The sequence below is a fragment of the Chenopodium album genome, chromosome 18, assembly GCF_948465745.1.
Source record: "Chenopodium album chromosome 18, dcCheAlbu1.1, whole genome shotgun sequence".
In the NCBI taxonomy this organism is placed as follows: domain Eukaryota; kingdom Viridiplantae; phylum Streptophyta; class Magnoliopsida; order Caryophyllales; family Amaranthaceae; genus Chenopodium; species Chenopodium album.
In genome coordinates this window covers 44,812,015-44,828,957 of record NC_137851.1, presented here as the reverse complement: position 1 = coordinate 44,828,957, position 16,943 = coordinate 44,812,015, and the positions used below count along the sequence as shown (strand labels likewise).

Below are 16,943 nucleotides of genomic sequence, written 5' to 3'. Positions count from 1 at the left end.
CTTTTTTTGCCGGCCATTACAATATATTAGTCAAGAATTTAATAGTTTTTAGTGAGGTTTAAGACAATATTAGTCAGGAATTAGTATGTTTTTATCAGGTATTGCATTATTTTTCTCAATTATTAGGTTAACTTAGTCAGGAATTAAATTAATTTTTTCAGAAATTAGACTATATTAAATTAATTGTCAACAATTACATCATTATAATTACAGAGCATTTAATTATTAGTGTATTGTATTTCTAATTATAATAATTTTCAGACAAACATAACTATTATATTTGCAGCATCTTCATCTCTTTCTTCTTCATCAATATCTTGACTGGTGTTCTCTTCAATAGTTACATTATCTGCTGCATTCATCATTAATATTAGTATATTTGAATTTCTCAGCTTAAAATTATCAATACACAATAAATTAGAATCAAATTTAAATTCATTTACTGCAACACCTTATATATACAATATGAAATTAAAATACCTTTGCATGCAAATTATAAGTCAAAATTAACTCGAAATTAAATATGATCTGAAATTAAATTAACCTACCATTCAAATTTTAAGTCTTAATTAAATAGAAATTGATTGCATGCAAATTTAAGTCGCATACGAAATTGAATTAATACTTTTGCGAAAACTTATAAACTCGAAATTGATTGTACAAATTCAATACGATATGTAATTAAATACGATCTAAAATTGTTAAACAAATTATACCTTTTTCACCAATAATTGAACTTGAAATTGATTCTATAGGTGAATCAGATTCTCCTTCAATTAACATCGTTTTGTTTGATTTCTCCATTTTTATGATTTGAATACTGTGAAATTTGAAGATTTGAATGCTGTGATATTTGAGGAAATGAAGGCGTTCAAAATTTGAGGAAATGACGGCGCTCGAAATTTGAGGAAAATGAAAAAATCCAGGCATTTTATAAAATGGTGCGCGGGCTTTGGTCGATTTTATTAGGCCCGCGCCTTTTTGATTATGAGCCTGGTCTCACGTGAGTCCAGTCTCACACAAAACGTTTTCAATTTATATTTCGTATGATTATATCCCTAATAATTATGTGAGCTTGTTTTGTTGTACTCTTATAATAATACGTGCTCCACCTTTGTTTTGACTAGTTTAATACTACGTAATATATTTAATATGTATGTGGATAATGGTAAAGTAGTTTATTAAGATATTGATTAACGACCTTAGAATCGCTAATACTATTATAGAACCTCTAATAGTATTAGAGGCCCTTCATTGAAAATTTTAAGGTACAGACAGTTGTACTATACTTGGTACAGACAAAAAAGCTGAAAGAACATGTAAATGTTTTGTTAAAAAAAAAAAAAATTTATGTTTTATTTTTTAAAAAAAATATCTAAAGAATATCTGTAATATTGATAAACATGATAATATTATGTAATGAGCAATTCAAAGAACATTTCACAATAAGCAATTAACATTATGACATAAATAAAAGTACATAGCACTGACAATCAAATAACACAGACATATGTTTTTTTCACTTTTTTTTTGTGCAAATATGTTCTTTTCACTCTAGGTATATATTCATTACATTTTAATAGTATGTTCTTTTCACTCTAGGTATATGTTCATTATATTTTAATAATATGTTCTTTTCACTATAACAATATGTTCATTACTTTTCTATGTTATGTTGTTTCCTATAAAACGGTTGTATGAAGCACCATATAGGTGCCTATAGCGACCAGCGATTAGTCCTTCATTAAGTAAAATCGCTAATACCATTAACAGTTCTATACGAGAAAAAACCCGAAGCTTAAGTCCGTGCGTACTTGGACGGTATTGTGAGAAATACTTTTACAACTAATATGCAAGGAATTAATTTACGATATAGCATTGTTTACGGAAATCACTCCCTTGTTCTAAGAAATTTTACACACACATAGGCCTAAAAAGTAGCCCAAAAATTGTGGCAACCCATGAGGCCAAGATTAAGCACAATATTTTCCATTGGACAATTAAAAGATACGGATTACATTAATTTTACAATTGTAAAGAATCATTACATTTGAACATGGGCATACCCTTACCCAACAATGTGTAGGAATGTCTTGTCAAAGTCTCTTTGCATATCTCCGAGTTTGACTTGCACTAGTCAAACAAGCAATTTTTCACTCTTCAACACTCAACAACACAGTAAACTGTAAAAATCAGTCAAGTTACTCCCTTCTTTCCTGGGACTTTTCACCATACTTTGTCCTACTTCACTATCTCTGATATTTCATTTCTCACACACAAAACAGAAAGCTCCTCCTCTATTTAACTACTCTTCTACCCATTACAAGACTTAACATTTAAAAGAAAATTACAGCCATAACAAAACACAAAACACACAAAAATGGAAGAAGCAAAAACACTAGCAATAATCCAGTCTAATGAGCAACAACAACCCCTCCAAACAATAAACCCGCCCTTAGTCTCTTCTTATAATCACCAAATCTGGCCACTCCTCGACGCTATTGACAAACTCCGCCACCTTAAAATCATGAAAGAAGGCATCTAACTCCCCACCATTATCGTCGTAGGCGATCAATCCTCCGACAAATCGAGCGTACTCGATTCACTCGTTGGCATTAACCTTTCACGAGGACAAGGTATTTGCACTCGCATACCCTTAATCATGCGCCTTCAGCACCACCCTACTCTTACCCAGACCCTTACTCTCGAGTACCTTAACAAGTCCGTAGATACGGAAGAGTTACACGTGGCAGAGTCTATCGAGTTTGCCACGTGGGAGATCGCAGGGTCGGGGAAGGGAATTTCCCACACCCCATTGACTCTTGTAGTCAAGAAAAATGGGGTGCCTGACCTTACTATGGTTGATCTCCCTGGTATTACCCGGGTGGCTGTGCACGACCAACCGGATAATATTTATGAACAGATACATGATATTATCATGGAGTACATCACTCCAGTGGAGAGCATCATTCTGAATGTGCTCTCCGCTGCTGTCAATTTCGCCACCTGCGAATCCATTCGGATGTCGCAAAAGGTGGATAAATCAGGGGAGAGAACTCTAGCAGTTGTAACAAAGGCTGATAAAGCACCTAAAGGGCTGCTTGAGAAGGTTATGACTGATGATGTTCGAATCAGGTTGGGTTATGTTTGTGTTCGAAACAGGATTGGTGATGAGAGTTATGTTGAAGCTAGAGCAGAAGAAGCTGCATTGTTTCAGTCTCATCCTATGCTTTCGAGGATCGAAAAATCGATGGTGGGTGTTCCCCTAACCCCTTGATTTTGAAATTTCAATTTGTTGAAGGTTTAATTGCATAATTTAATACCTAATTTGCGAAAAAGTGATAAATGAAATCAAATTTGCAAGATGAAGAGATAGAAAGAGGGAAGAACTAGGGAAATAGAGAGAAGAGAGAGGGAAAATGAAAAGAAGGCCGTTTGTGGGACCCATGATGACGTCACTCAGAAAAGTGGTGGTAGTTTTTAGCGTTTTGGAAAAAACTAAATAGTATAATACAATAAAAAAAAACTTGAGGTGATAATGTAAAAATTGGCTACTTTAGATGGTGGTATTTTTTAACACAAATTTTTGTATGTGGCTTGCCACACAGTGTGGCCAGCCACAATTTCTATTTTTTTTTTTTTTTTATAATTCTTAGCTTCTTCTCCAATTCAAACCACTAATCACCAACAACATATCTCTACTTCACCCATTTTCTCTCTCCTCTTTTCTTACCTTCTTCTCCAAGCCAGACAACACATCACCAGCAACCATATCTCTACTCCACCCATTTTCTCTCTCCTCTTTGCCAAATTGTTGTAATTAAAGCCCGAATTTCGAGTGTCAAATTGCTGAGAAAAATTACGATTAATTAACCTTAAGATCATCAACAACATTTGAAATAGTGAAATCAATGAGAACCGAAGAAATGTGAGCTCGTTTTCTTCGTGGATTCGTAGATCGAACATTTTAAGTAAAAAATTCAGCAACAGAAACAACAATAGTAATATGAATAGATTGTAGAATATTTGTACGGTGCGACTGGTTTGGTCAGGGGTTACTTGTAGGGTGTTACTTGTTTGGTCAAGGGTTACTTGTAGGGTGTTACTGGTTTCGGTCAGGAGTTACTTGTAGGGTGTTACTAATTGGTACGGGGCCTACAAGTAACTCTGAATAAGTAACTCATACAAGTAACCCTTGAAGTAACTCATATAAGTAACCCCTGAATAAGTAACTCATACAAGTACCCTTGAATAAGTAACTCATACAAGTAACCCTTGAATTAGCCCAAACAAGTAACCCCTGAATAAGTAATCCATATAAGTAACTCCCGAAAAAGAATACAAGTAACCCCTAAAAAATACAAGTAACCCCAGGATAAGTAATTTATACAAGTAACCCCTGGATAAAAAAATATACAAGTAATCCCTGAAAAATACAAGTAACCCTGACAAAACCAGTAACCCCGTTATGCGCGTGAATAGTAACCCTGTTATGCGCACGTCTGGGTCCGTTATTTTTGGTGAGTTGGTAGCAGGCCACACCGTGTGGCCTGCTGCACCAAAAAGGCTCTGATTTTTTAAATTTTCCTTAAATCAATGATGAATAATTATGTACAATGCGATAAATACAGAACACCCTTCTTCCTCTATTTAATTATTTTTACTCTACCCTAATCTTTCATTCCTTTTCCTGTTATTCTTACTTAAGTTCTTAACCCACCAATATTTATTGATGTTGATTCTCCTTGAAAATAGAAAAAAAAAATGGTAGAAACCAAAGCACCAAGAATGATCCATAATGTTGATAAGCCCTTTGATCAAGTCGTTAACCCACCCATAACCTCTTCCTACAACACACAAATACGGCCACTCCTCGATGCCATAGACAAGCTCCGCCACCTTGAAATAATGAAGGAAGGCATCCAACTTCCCACCATCGTCGTTCTAGGTGATTAATCCTTTGGTAAATCAAGCGTGCTCGAGTCACTCGCTGGCATTGAACTCCCTCGAGGTGATGGAAGGTACCCGGAATGTGCACCTGGGTACCTTTGATCATGCAAATCCAGCATCATCCCACTCCAACACCTATCCTTTCTCTTCACTATGACAATAACTCTGTCTCAACCGATGAAACCCAAGTGGGTAAAGACATCGAAAAGGCTACTTTAGTCATTACCAAGACAGAGAAGGGAGTCTCCGAAACCTCATTGACTCTTGTGATCAAGAAAAACGGTGTGCCTGACCTTATAATGATTGATCTCCCTGGTATTACTAGCCTATTAGGACACCCGTTGATGGGCAACCAGAAGATATATGCGAGCAAATTCAAAAAATTATATTCAAGTACATCACACCAGCAGAGAGCATCATTCTGAATGTGATCTCTGCTGATGTTGATTTCTCCACATGTGAGTCCATTCGGGTGTCGCGTGAGGTGGATAAATCAGGAGAACGGACATTGGCTGTTGTCACCAAGGCTGATAAGAATCCTGAAAATTTACTAGAGAAAGTTACATCCAACAAAGTCAGAATTGGTTTGGGTTATGTTTGTGTAAGAAACAGGATTGGTGATGACACTTATGCAGAAGCTAGAGCACCAGAAGCTGCCTTATTTCAAGACCACCTGTTTAGGCAAATCTCAACAAGGACGTATGAGAATCTTCTAGGTTTGAGGGGTAATAACAATCATACTACCAAAAGCGCAATAAATAGCAATAAAGCACCAATAAAGCAGTAGATAAGCAATGAAACATCAATAAACAAACAGAATGAATACTACTACGAAAAGAACAAGTTTAGAAATACAATACTGAATAAGGAATAGCCTCCTTCTTCAGTAAGGACGAAGCTCCGTAGATGAATGCTGAGTAATTCTATTATATTCAGAGTATATGTGCGTATATGAATGCTAAAAAATGTCTAATTACACTTATTTATACCTAGGGATCTCTAGGGTTTACAAATATCTTCAGAATATTTTCAAAATCAAGAAGATCTTCTTGATTTATCTTCTTCCCTGTTCTGTAGGTATATTTTTGGCAAGTATCCTCTTGATTGATACGTATGATGGTGCTTTCCTTGTTTACTCCAATCAAGCCGTTTTGCCTTCTTTTGCTGAACCACTGATCTTGGGTTGATGCCCTAGATGCTATGGGTCGTATTACAATACGGGCCCAACAATTGCCCCTAATTTTTATTTCCAAGTATTTGGAAGTGAAAATTACCTAAAGAGAATTCTAGAAAATATTTCGAAATTCAGAAATTGCTCCAACGGTTAGCAACATAGAAAGTGGTGGCGGTTTTAAAGCAACTTCCTCGATAACTGTGAAGGGCGGTTTTATTTCCGTCTTTGGTATTTATTGGGTGCGCAGGCTGTTGTCTAATCACTTCAATTGCTTTGTCCCTAATTTCAATTCCATCAGGTACTTTCTCTCTCATCTCTGTTTGCTCTGTTTGCTTTGTATTTTTCTTTTCTCTTGTTTTTGTGATGGATGATCATGTGAGGGTGGTGTTTGCTGGGGTGGATGAGGGTGTGAAAAAGCCGAACTTGGTGGCGCAGAATGTCTTTCCTGTCAAGGATACCTATCCCTCCACTGTTACGAAGGAGGAAGTCCAGAACATCGCTGCACTTGCACGTTTTCCTGATGGGGTTGTGGTGAAAATTCCGTCAGCCAGGGAGAGGGCTGACTGGATTGCCCCTGGTTGGGTGTGTTTCTTTGAGTACCCTTTTGTAATTGGGCATACGTTCCCTTTTTCTGCTCTTGTTCGTCAATTTCTTTCTAAAGTTAGGGTTTCGCCTTGTCAATTATTGCCCCAAACTTGGAGGGTATTGAGAATTCTGGATTTGCTGAGTGTGAAATTGGGTATAGAACTTGATGTGAGGGATTTGTGTTACCCTTACACTATCAGGACCAGTGGTAAAGGTCGGGTTAGTCTTCGCCTGAAGGATGGTGTTGGTCCTTTGGTGACTGATTTGGAGAAGGCGTTTGACAAGAAGTGGTATCACAAGTTCTTCTTTGTGAGGATTGATTCGTTGGGTGATGATTGTGATTTTTTGATTGACACTGTTGAGGCCGAAGGTATTTTGTTTTCTTATTCTTTTATGTTCTTCTCTCCTTCTTTGTTGATTTGGGCTTATTTGCCTGTTGGTTGCAGTGAGTAAATTGAAGCAACGCTCTCAGTCTCCATCTTTGATAGACAAGTTATACGAGTTGAGTGCAGACGAAAGGTCTTTCATCAAATTGACGCAGCCTGAAGTAGTTATTCAAATTAAGTCTTTGGACGAGTCTGATTCTGAACAGAAAGTTGCTCCAGCCATGTCTCAAGGTTTGTTTTCTTTCTCCCTTGTGAGTTTCGATGTTTTGTTGCGCTTATGCTTTTGTGAATGCGTGGTTGGTTTTTAGTCTGGCGTTTTTATTTTTGAATTGGCTGTTTCCTTGTTGAACATGTTTGCGCGTACTTGTTGGTCTTGGTTGTTTGTTATTAGCGTCCTTGCTGTATATATTTGATGTGATCCTTGTTGTACAATATTTGAACTGACTGTATTCCTTGTAGATACATCAAGGTCACTGAGGTCTCATGATCTTCTTAGCTCATCTTCCATCTTGGGCCGTCTTAAGTCTCGTTCGTCCCCCCAGACTTCTGAGGTTGTTCCCATCAAGATGGTTGCTCCTAGGGGTGCTGCACCTCCGCCTCCGCCTCGTGCTGGTCTTAAGAGGAAGTTGGAGATGCCCATTGATGTTGACGCTGCTGAATTTTCCTTTGACTCTCTTGCTCCTCATGTGGATACCTTGTTGTTTCCTTCCTTCAAGGATCGCCAGTCTTCAATGAATTTTGCTGATCTTTCACAAGAAGCGGCTGTACAGTCCTTCCAGGTATAGTGTACTCCAAAAAAGTTTTGCATAAAATCGACTTTATTGAAATATGCTTCTTACACCTCATCTTTGCTGTGCAGAGCCTCCAGTCCTGCCTTGGTGTTTTGGGCAAGGTGTCAGAATTTTCTCGGGTGTATGAGGCTATGAAGAAGGAGCGTGATGCTCTGTCTGACAAGTACAAGGCTGCTACTGAGGCTTTGAAGTCTGAACGGGCTAAGCATCGGGACTGCATTTCTAAGCGGGACGGGTTGAAGAGTACCCTGAAAGAAGCTGCTAATGAGGCCATTGATGCTGCTACGTACTATTATGGGAAGGCACGTCTTGAGATGATGGAGGAGTTTCAGCAAGGAAAGCATGAGGCTTGGGATTATGATGGTGACAAGGCTTCTTTTGAGAAGGCGTTTCCTGAAGGGACTGCTGCTCCCGGTTCCCTACTGCTGAGCTTTGCTGATGAGGAAGTGAATTCTCCTCACAATGAAGAAGTGAAGGATGCCCCAGAGGTGATGAGGCCTGTAGCTGAGGAAGTAGCCCCTGCTGACAACACGGGAGAAAATTAGTTTAGCTGGTGTTGTGTCACCTTTCTTTTTAATAAAAAATGTACAACTTTGGATGTTGTTTCTGTTTGCTGCCTTAGTGCAGTCTGGATAATTTGTTTTTATTTTACGCTACGCTTCTGTAGCTGGATGCTTTGTTTAATTTCGTTACAATGCAACTAAGTATTTCTGTCTCTCTTGCTGTGTGATTGTCGTTTCTGCATAGTGTGGTGTGTTTGCAGTTGTATCACGAATGTATTACAGTTGTATTACAGTTGTATTACTGTTGTATTACAGTTGTATTACAGTTGTATAGTAAGGGTGTTACTTACGTGTGTTTGTAAGTTTTGTGAGGGTAGTAGGTCTGTTCTTTTCAGGAATGCCTTGCCTTTGTTCTATAGTGAAGGGATTTTGTTGCACCCTTGTTCAGTAGTGTCAGTCGTGTTCCTTGCAAAACAGAAGAAGGTGAGGGGTGGCCGTGGGTTTCCCCAACGGCCCTCCGATGCCAAAGTCAGTACTCGTAATGATCATAAAGTAAATTGACAAAAGATAAAGATAGATGAGTACCTTTCGTGCTGAATCTGGCTGTTGGAGATTTTTGTGTTTTTGTGTTTTCTGATTTTTTTTTTTTTTTTTTTTTGTGTTTTCTTGAAATACAAAATAGAAATAACAATTGCGTACCTTCTTCAGAAATGATATAATTTTAAATGTGCTGCGTTCCAGCCTCGCTGCACTTCTTTCCCTTCTGCATTCCTAAGTCTGTATGCTCCATTACCTACTACCTTGGTGATTTCATAGGGTCCTTCCCAGTTGGGTGCTAGCTTTCCTGCATTAACTTCCTTGGTGTTTTCGTATACCATTCTGAGGACCCAGTCTCCTAGCTTGAATGCTTTGACTCTAACGTTCTTGTTGAAGGATCTTGCTACTTCCTGTTGGTATGCTGCCATTCTCATTTGTGCGTCTTCCCTTAGCTTCTCTACTGTGTCTAAATTGTGAATTAGTTCTGCTTGGTTTCTTTATTCTGTCATCAGTCCGTACCTTGCTGTAGGCACTTCTACCTCTGTTGGTATTACTGCTTCACATCCGTACACCAGTGAGAAAGGGGTATGACCTGTAGCGCCTTTAGGGGTTGTTTTGTCTGCCCATAATATGTTGGGTAGTTCGTCTGCCCATTTCCCTTTGGCTCCCTCCAGCCTTTTCTTCATGTTGCCTATGAGGACTTTGTTCCTTGATTCTGCTTGTCCATTCGCTTGTGGGTATCTTGGTGTAGATGTGATAAGGGAGATGTTCCATTCCTTACAAAACTTGGTAGTTTTGTTGCTGATGAATTGAGACCCGTTGTCTGTAATGATCTCCGCTGGTACTCCGAATCTGCTTAGAATGTTCCTCTTTATAAATGAAATGACGTGCTTATCCTTGATCTCCTTGTACGCTTCTACTTCAATCCATTTGGAAAAGTAGTCTGTCATTGCTAAGAAGTACACTCTCTGCCCTGATGACGGTGGTAATTTTACTATATCCATTCCCCACTTCATAAATGGCCACGGTGTCAATGTTGGGTGTAACTCTTCTGATGGCTTGTGTGTCAAGGGCACATGTTTTTGGCATGCTAAGCATTTCTTGGCGAACTCAACTGCGTCCTTTCTCATACTGGGCCAGTAGTATCCCATTCTGAGTGCCCTGTTGGCTAAATTTCTTCCTCCGGAGTGATTTCCGCATTCTCCACTGTGTAAGGATTGTAAGACTTGTTGGGCTTCTTTTCTTTCCAGGCATCTTAAGAACGGTCCCGCTGCAGATTTCTTGAAAAGTATATTGCTGATTAGGCAATACTTGGAGGCTTTCTGAGCGAATGCTTGAGCTGTTACTTTCCCTGTTGGTTTCGTGTTGCCCAGGAGGTATTCCTTCAGGGGTGTTATCCAACTGTTGTCTTCTTCTTCTGTAGGGCCTGTTTGAATTTCGTAGACACTCATGGTTGATTCCTTCTCTATGGCTGGTGAGAGTACATGTACTAGAGGGATTGCCCCAAATTCTTCTGGATTGATGTTTGATCCCAAATTTGCCAATGCATCTGCTTCGGTGTTTAGGTTCCGGGGTACTTGTTCTATCTTGAACTCCTTGAATTCTTTGATGAGCTTCTTCGTGACTTCCAGGTAGGCAATCATTCTGGTGTCTTTTGCTGCATACTGCCCGTTGATTTGGTTTACCATGAGTAAAGAATCAGAGATTACTTCTAGGTGTTGTATCTTCATATCTCTTGCAACGGTTAGTCCTGTAATGAGCGCTTCATATTCGGCTTCATTATTGGTAGCCTTGAAGTTGCACCTTATTGCCTGTGCTATCTTGTCTCCTTGGGGTGATGTCAGTACTACTCCTAAGCCCACTCCTCGTATGTTTGCTGCACCATCTGTATGGAGTGTCCATTTTTGTGCAGCCTTTGGTTCCTGTAAGGCTAGTACTTCCTTTTGTGCTTCTTCTTCAAGTGTAGGGCTGAAATCTGCTACGAAGTCTGCTAAAGCTTGAGATTTGACTGTCGTCCTGGGTTCGTACTGTATGTCGTACCTGCTTAGATGTAGGGCCCATTTTTCCATCCTTCCTGACATTTCTGGTTTTCTCATGATAGCTCTGATGGGGTAGTTGGTCCGTACTTGTACGGGATGACTCTCGAAGTATGGACGTAGCTTTACTGAAGAAGTGAACAAGGCTAAAATGATTTTCTCCAATGAGGCGTATCGTGTTTCCGCACTGAGCAGGGTCTTGCTGACATAGTAGATTGGAAATTGTTCCTTTTCTTCTTCTCTTGTGAGGACTGCGCTGACCGTCCCTTCAGACACTGCAAGGTACAGCTGGAGTGGTTCCCCTTCTCTAGGTTTGGAGAGAATCAACGGGTTGGCTAGGTATTCTTTCAGCTTCTGGAATGCTTCATCATGTTCTTGTTCCCATTTAAACTCCTTGTTCTTTTTCAGTACCTCGTAGAAGGCTATGTTCTTTTCTGAAGACTTTGAGATGAACCTGTTCAATGCCGCGATTTTCCCTGTTAGGCTCTGTACATCCTTCTTGGATTTTGGTCGTTCTAGATCTAGGATAGCTTTGACCTGTTCTGGACTGGCTTCTATTCCTCTTTGCGTAACCATGTATCCCAAGAATTTTCCTGACTGTACTCCAAACGTGCACTTTGTAGGGTTCAGCTTCATGCCATATTGTTTCAGGATGACGAATGCTTCTCTGAGGTCTCTGACATGATCTTCTGCCTTCTTGGATTTAACTACCATATCATCTATGTAGACTTCTATCGTGTTCCCAATTTGTTTTTCAAACATCTTGTTTACCAACCTTTGGTATGTTGCTCCTGCGTTCTTCAATCCGAAAGGCATTACCTTGTAGCAATATATTCCTTGGCTGGTAATGAAGGCTGTCTTTTCTTGGTCATCCTTGTGCATGAGGATCTGGTTGTAACCACTGTAGGCGTCCATAAAGGATAACAATTCGTGTCCTGCTGTGGCGTCTACCATAGCATCGATGTGAGGTAAAGGGAATGGGTCTTTCGGGTAAGCCTTGTTGATGTCTGTGAAATCTATGCAAATCCGCCATTTCCCATTCTTCTTTCTTACTACCACCATGTTGGCAAGCCACTCTGGGTACCTTACTTCTCTGATTTTTCCAGTCTTGAGTAGGTTTTGAATTTCTTCGTTGATGATCTTGTTCCTTTCTGGCGCGAATTTTCTTCTTTTTTGTTTCACTGGTGTATGCATTGGGTCTACATTTAGCTTGTGAGTGATAACCTCTGGGGGAATGCCTCTCATGTCCTCGTGGGTCCAAGCAAACACATCTTTCTCTTCTTCTAGAAAGTCGTGAATCTGTTGTCTGATTTCCGCTTTAAGTTCTGACCCTATTCTGACTTTCTGATCTGGATGTAAGGGGTTCAGCTGGACTTCAGTAGCTTCTTGCTCTTCTGATATACTCAACTTCTCTTGGCCCAGCTGATCCTCTGATTGCTATGCTGAACTCTTCTCCGCAGATGTTGCTTTCAGTGCTATCTTGTAGCATTCTTTGGCTTCCCTAGGATCTCCTCTGATTTCTTGAATTCCCCATCTAGTAGGAAACTTGATGACCTGATGGTACGTAGAAGGGATGGCTTTCATTTCGTGTATCCAAGGTCTTCCCAAAATCATATTGTATGAGGACAGGGTGTCGATTACTAAGAATTTAACCTGCAGGTTGATACCCTTTGCATATGTTGCCAATGTAATCTCTCCACTTGTCTTCTTGGTTTCCCCACTGAATCCCACTAGCATTGTTGACTTGTTAACTATACTCTTCTCATCTATGTTCATGTGCTTCAGGGTATCCAGCATGATGATGTTTGCAGAGCTTCCATTGTCAACTAGGATTCGCTTAATCATGCAATTTCCAACTGGGAGTGAGATTACTAGGCCGTCATGATGACCTTCTACTGCGTCGCTTTCTTCAAACATGATAGGGATGTCTATCTTTGATTTCTCCCTCTTGTCTGGTTGCTCTTTGTTACTTTCCTTTGCGTGCCGCTTCGCTGCTGAATATGTTAGGCCGCATACTTCTGACCCTCCTGTTATGAAACAGATGGTCTTGACAATTGGAGGTGGGGGTGGAGGACCTCCTTGCTTGGACTCTCTATCCTTCCCTGAAGCTTTAGATCTGTCTGACAAGAGTTCTTTGAGGTAGCCCTTCTTTAATAGGTATGCAACTTCCTTTCTGAGCGCGACACATTCATCAGTAGTGTGACCAATATCTGAATGGAAATCACACCATCTGGATGGATCCTTCTTCTCCCCAGGCCTATCATTCCTTCTTGGCCACTGAACAGTATCCCCCATCTTGTTCAAGGTCCTTATTACTCCTGCAGGATTGACATTGAAGCAATACTCGTGTAACTTTGGTGGGAGCTCAGGATCTTCTCTCCAATCAGAAAACTCTCCTTCGACAGCGTTGACTGATCCTTCATCAAAGCGGGAACGCTGATACGGCTTGAATCGATTATCTCTCCTGGGGAAGTTGTTGTTCCTTCTTGACGGGCGATCTTCATCCTTTCTGAGCTCTGGAGTTTTTCTTGCATATGTATCTTCTTCGAATCTGACTTGGGCCATTGCCTTAGCTTGTACGTCTTCAAAGGTTGCACATGGATATTTGGTCAATTCCTTGTAGAGCTCACTATGATCTAGCAATCCTCTTCTAAACGCTTCAATGGTTGTGGGAGCATCACACTTGTGTATTCCAATCTTTTCTCTGTTGAACCTATTAAGGTAATCTCTCAAGGATTCACCGTGTCTTTGCACAATACGGTACAAATCCGATGACTGCTTTTCTATTTTCCTGCTGCTGGCAAACTGGATCTTGAATAGGTTTACCATTCCTGCAAAAGATCGAATTGTCCCATTATCTAAATTAATGAACCAAGTTAAGGCTGGACCTGATAATGTGGCTCCAAAGCCTTTGCACATGATGGCCTCTCTGATGTCTCTAGGGATTGAGCTGGTCATCATCTTCTGTTTGTAAAGGGATACATGCTCATCAGGGTATGTTGTTCCATCGTACATGGCCATGTTGGGTGTGCAGAACCTCTTTGGCACTTCTACCATGGCGATCTCTTCTGAGAAAGGAGACTCTATATAGCCATCTGATGCTTCTTCCTCCATGGGCTTTGGCATTCCAGGGATCTTGGCGATTTTTGCTTCTAATGCCTTGAGATACTCTTTGACTATCTTCTCTATCTTTCCCTCCTCAGATCTTTCTTGTTCATTCTGCTTAGGGGTTCCTGCATTCAAAGAGTCCAAATCTAGGGTTGTTTCCCTAGTGTTAGATCCTTTTTCCCCGTTAGGGGTATGAAAGACACCTGACATATCGAGCTGCATGGCTATACTTTCAGTGTTTTTTCTGGTATTAACGGTTTTGGAAGCGACTGACTGTATTTGGCTACGGAGGGCTTCATTTTGCTTGGTGAGACTGGTAAGCTTGGCTTCGGTTTGGACTTTTTGGGCCAACAATGTTTCGATTTGGCTTTTTTGTTGGTCTAAGGTTTGACGGAATGCGTTCATTCCCTCATTGATTTCGGCCATGGTAAAGGGTACTTGGTGCCCAGACATGGTGTTTGTATTGGTTTTTGGCGAATTGGTAGGTTAATCGATTATCAGCCCCACGGTGGGCGCCAAATTGTTTAGGCAAATCTCAACAAGGACGTATGAGAATCTGCTAGGTTTGAGGGGTAATAACAATCATACTACCAAAAGCGCAATAAATAGCAATAAAGCACCAATAAAGCAGTAGATAAGCAATGAAACAGCAATAAACAAACAGAATGAATACTACTACGAAAAGAACAAGTTTAGAAATACAATACTGAATAAGGAATAGCCTCCTTCTTCAGTAAGGACGAAGCTCCGTAGATGAATGCTGAGTAATTCTATTATATTCAGAGTATATGTGCGTATATGAATGCTAAAAAATGTCTAATTACACTTATTTATACCTAGGGATCTCTAGGGTTTACAAATATCTTCAGAATATATTCAAAATCAAGAAGATCTTCTTGATTTATCTTCTTCCCTGTTCTGTAGGTATATTTTTGGCAAGTATCCTCTTGATTGATACGTATGATGGTGCTTTCCTTGTTTACTCCAATCAAGCCGTTTTGCCTTCTTTTGCTGAACCACTGATCTTGGGTTGATGCCCTAGATGCTATGGGTCGTATTACAATACGGGCCCAACACCACCCCATGCTTTTGAAAATCGATAAATCCATGGTGGGGGTTCCTACTTTAGCTGAGAAACTCACAAAGATTCAGGCTGCTAGTATTACAAAATGCTTGCCTGAAATCGTGAAGCAGATAGACGACAGGCTTAAAAAGAATACTGCAAAGTTGGATAAGCTCCCTACCTGTCTTTCCTCTGATGCGGAAGCAATAGCCGTATTCACGAGTATACTAGGATCATCCAAGGAGTCTCTCAGGAAAATACTGGTCAGAGGAGAGTATGAGGAGTTCCCTGATAACACAAAAATGCGCTGTAGTGCTTGTTTGGGAGAAATTCTCGACGAATTCTCTAAACAACTTTTTCATAATGAAAAAACTTTAGCAGATGAATTTTTGATACAAGAGATCTAGGCTCTTAAAGAAGCCAAAGCGATCCGTCTCTCCAATTTCATTCCTCAATCAGCTTTCTTTAACATAATATAGAAAAAGCTCGATCAGATACCGAATATGCCGGAGGATTTTATGAGCAATGTGTGGGATTATGTTGAGAAGGTTGTCCTTTCTGTTTTAAAAACAGAAAACTGAAAACTACCCCAATCTTTAATTCTCAATTAGAAAAGGTGCCAAGCAAATGATCGTGAAAATGAAAGAAAAATCAATCAAGAGAGTGAAGGAGATGATGGATATGGAAAAGATTGCCTGCTATACTCGTAATCCTGAATACATGACCGCGTGCACAAAGCTAATGGTTAGTCAAGCAAGATTCATGGAAACAATTAATGACCCGAAGAGGAGTCATATGGAAATAGAAGGCATAGGAATGGTACAACTAGCACATTTGAAAGAGTGCAAGGAGAGTAAAGAGGCAGCAGTCAAAATGTGGACTAGGGTGGCAGCTTATTGGAAAATTGTGCTGAAGAGAATGATAGACAATATGGCACTACAACTGCTTTGGAGTTCGATAAAGAAGTAGTTTCTAAGGTGGTGAGTGGTGGGAGCCCCCATTCATCTTCATGATAAACAAAATTTGTTTATCTAATGGCATTTTTGTAAATATATCAACAATTCACTCCAGTCAGCATGACATTTTTGTAAATAAGTTAACAACTTTTATTAATATGCGGGTCCCACAAATGTTAACTTATTTACGAAAATGACATTAGATAAACAAATTTTGTTTATCATCAAGATGAACTTGTATTTTATCGTGGTGGCATCAAGCAGCTGATGGAGGAGTCACCTAATGTAGCCGAAAACAAGAAGATGCTGAAAAGCAGTGTTAGTTTTCTCAAAGAGTCTAAGGATGTGGTTGATATGATTATGGATAAAAATGACGTATCTAATGGTAATTAGTCAATCCTGGCCTAACATGCCATTTTCGCTTTCTTTTGTAGTACATTGCTAGTGATGAATGCTCTGGTAATGTAAGTCATGCATCTTGAATTAGTATCATTATTATGTAGTTCTTGTTGAAACTCGATAAAATGGCGCTTGGTTAGCTTAATGTTTACAGTCTTTGTACTCTGTGAACGAGAAGAATGAGACACTGTTAGAGCTCTCGCAGTGAAAATGTGACTTCTACTAGATAATATGAAACCGATACCTCACAAAGATAAATAATATTTTGGGATAAACAAATAACCACTATGAAGGTAATAATAAATATATGAAAATAAACTTTCTTAATTCTAATAAACTTTGACGTGAATAGAAATGATTGAATTGTTACATTCTATGTTACAACCTAGGTAATTTATATAAAATTACATGCTATGAAATGAATGAAGGATAATGAATATCTCATATGCCTCCTA

At 39.5% G+C, this 16,943-nt stretch overlaps 1 pseudogene; it reads left to right on the top strand.

Annotated features, from left to right (window-relative positions):
* The first annotated feature begins 2,380 nt into the window (after positions 1 to 2,380).
* Positions 2,381 to 16,482, top strand: LOC145592198 (dynamin-related protein 4C pseudogene; annotated as a pseudogene).
* The last annotated feature ends 461 nt before the right edge of the window (positions 16,483 to 16,943 follow it).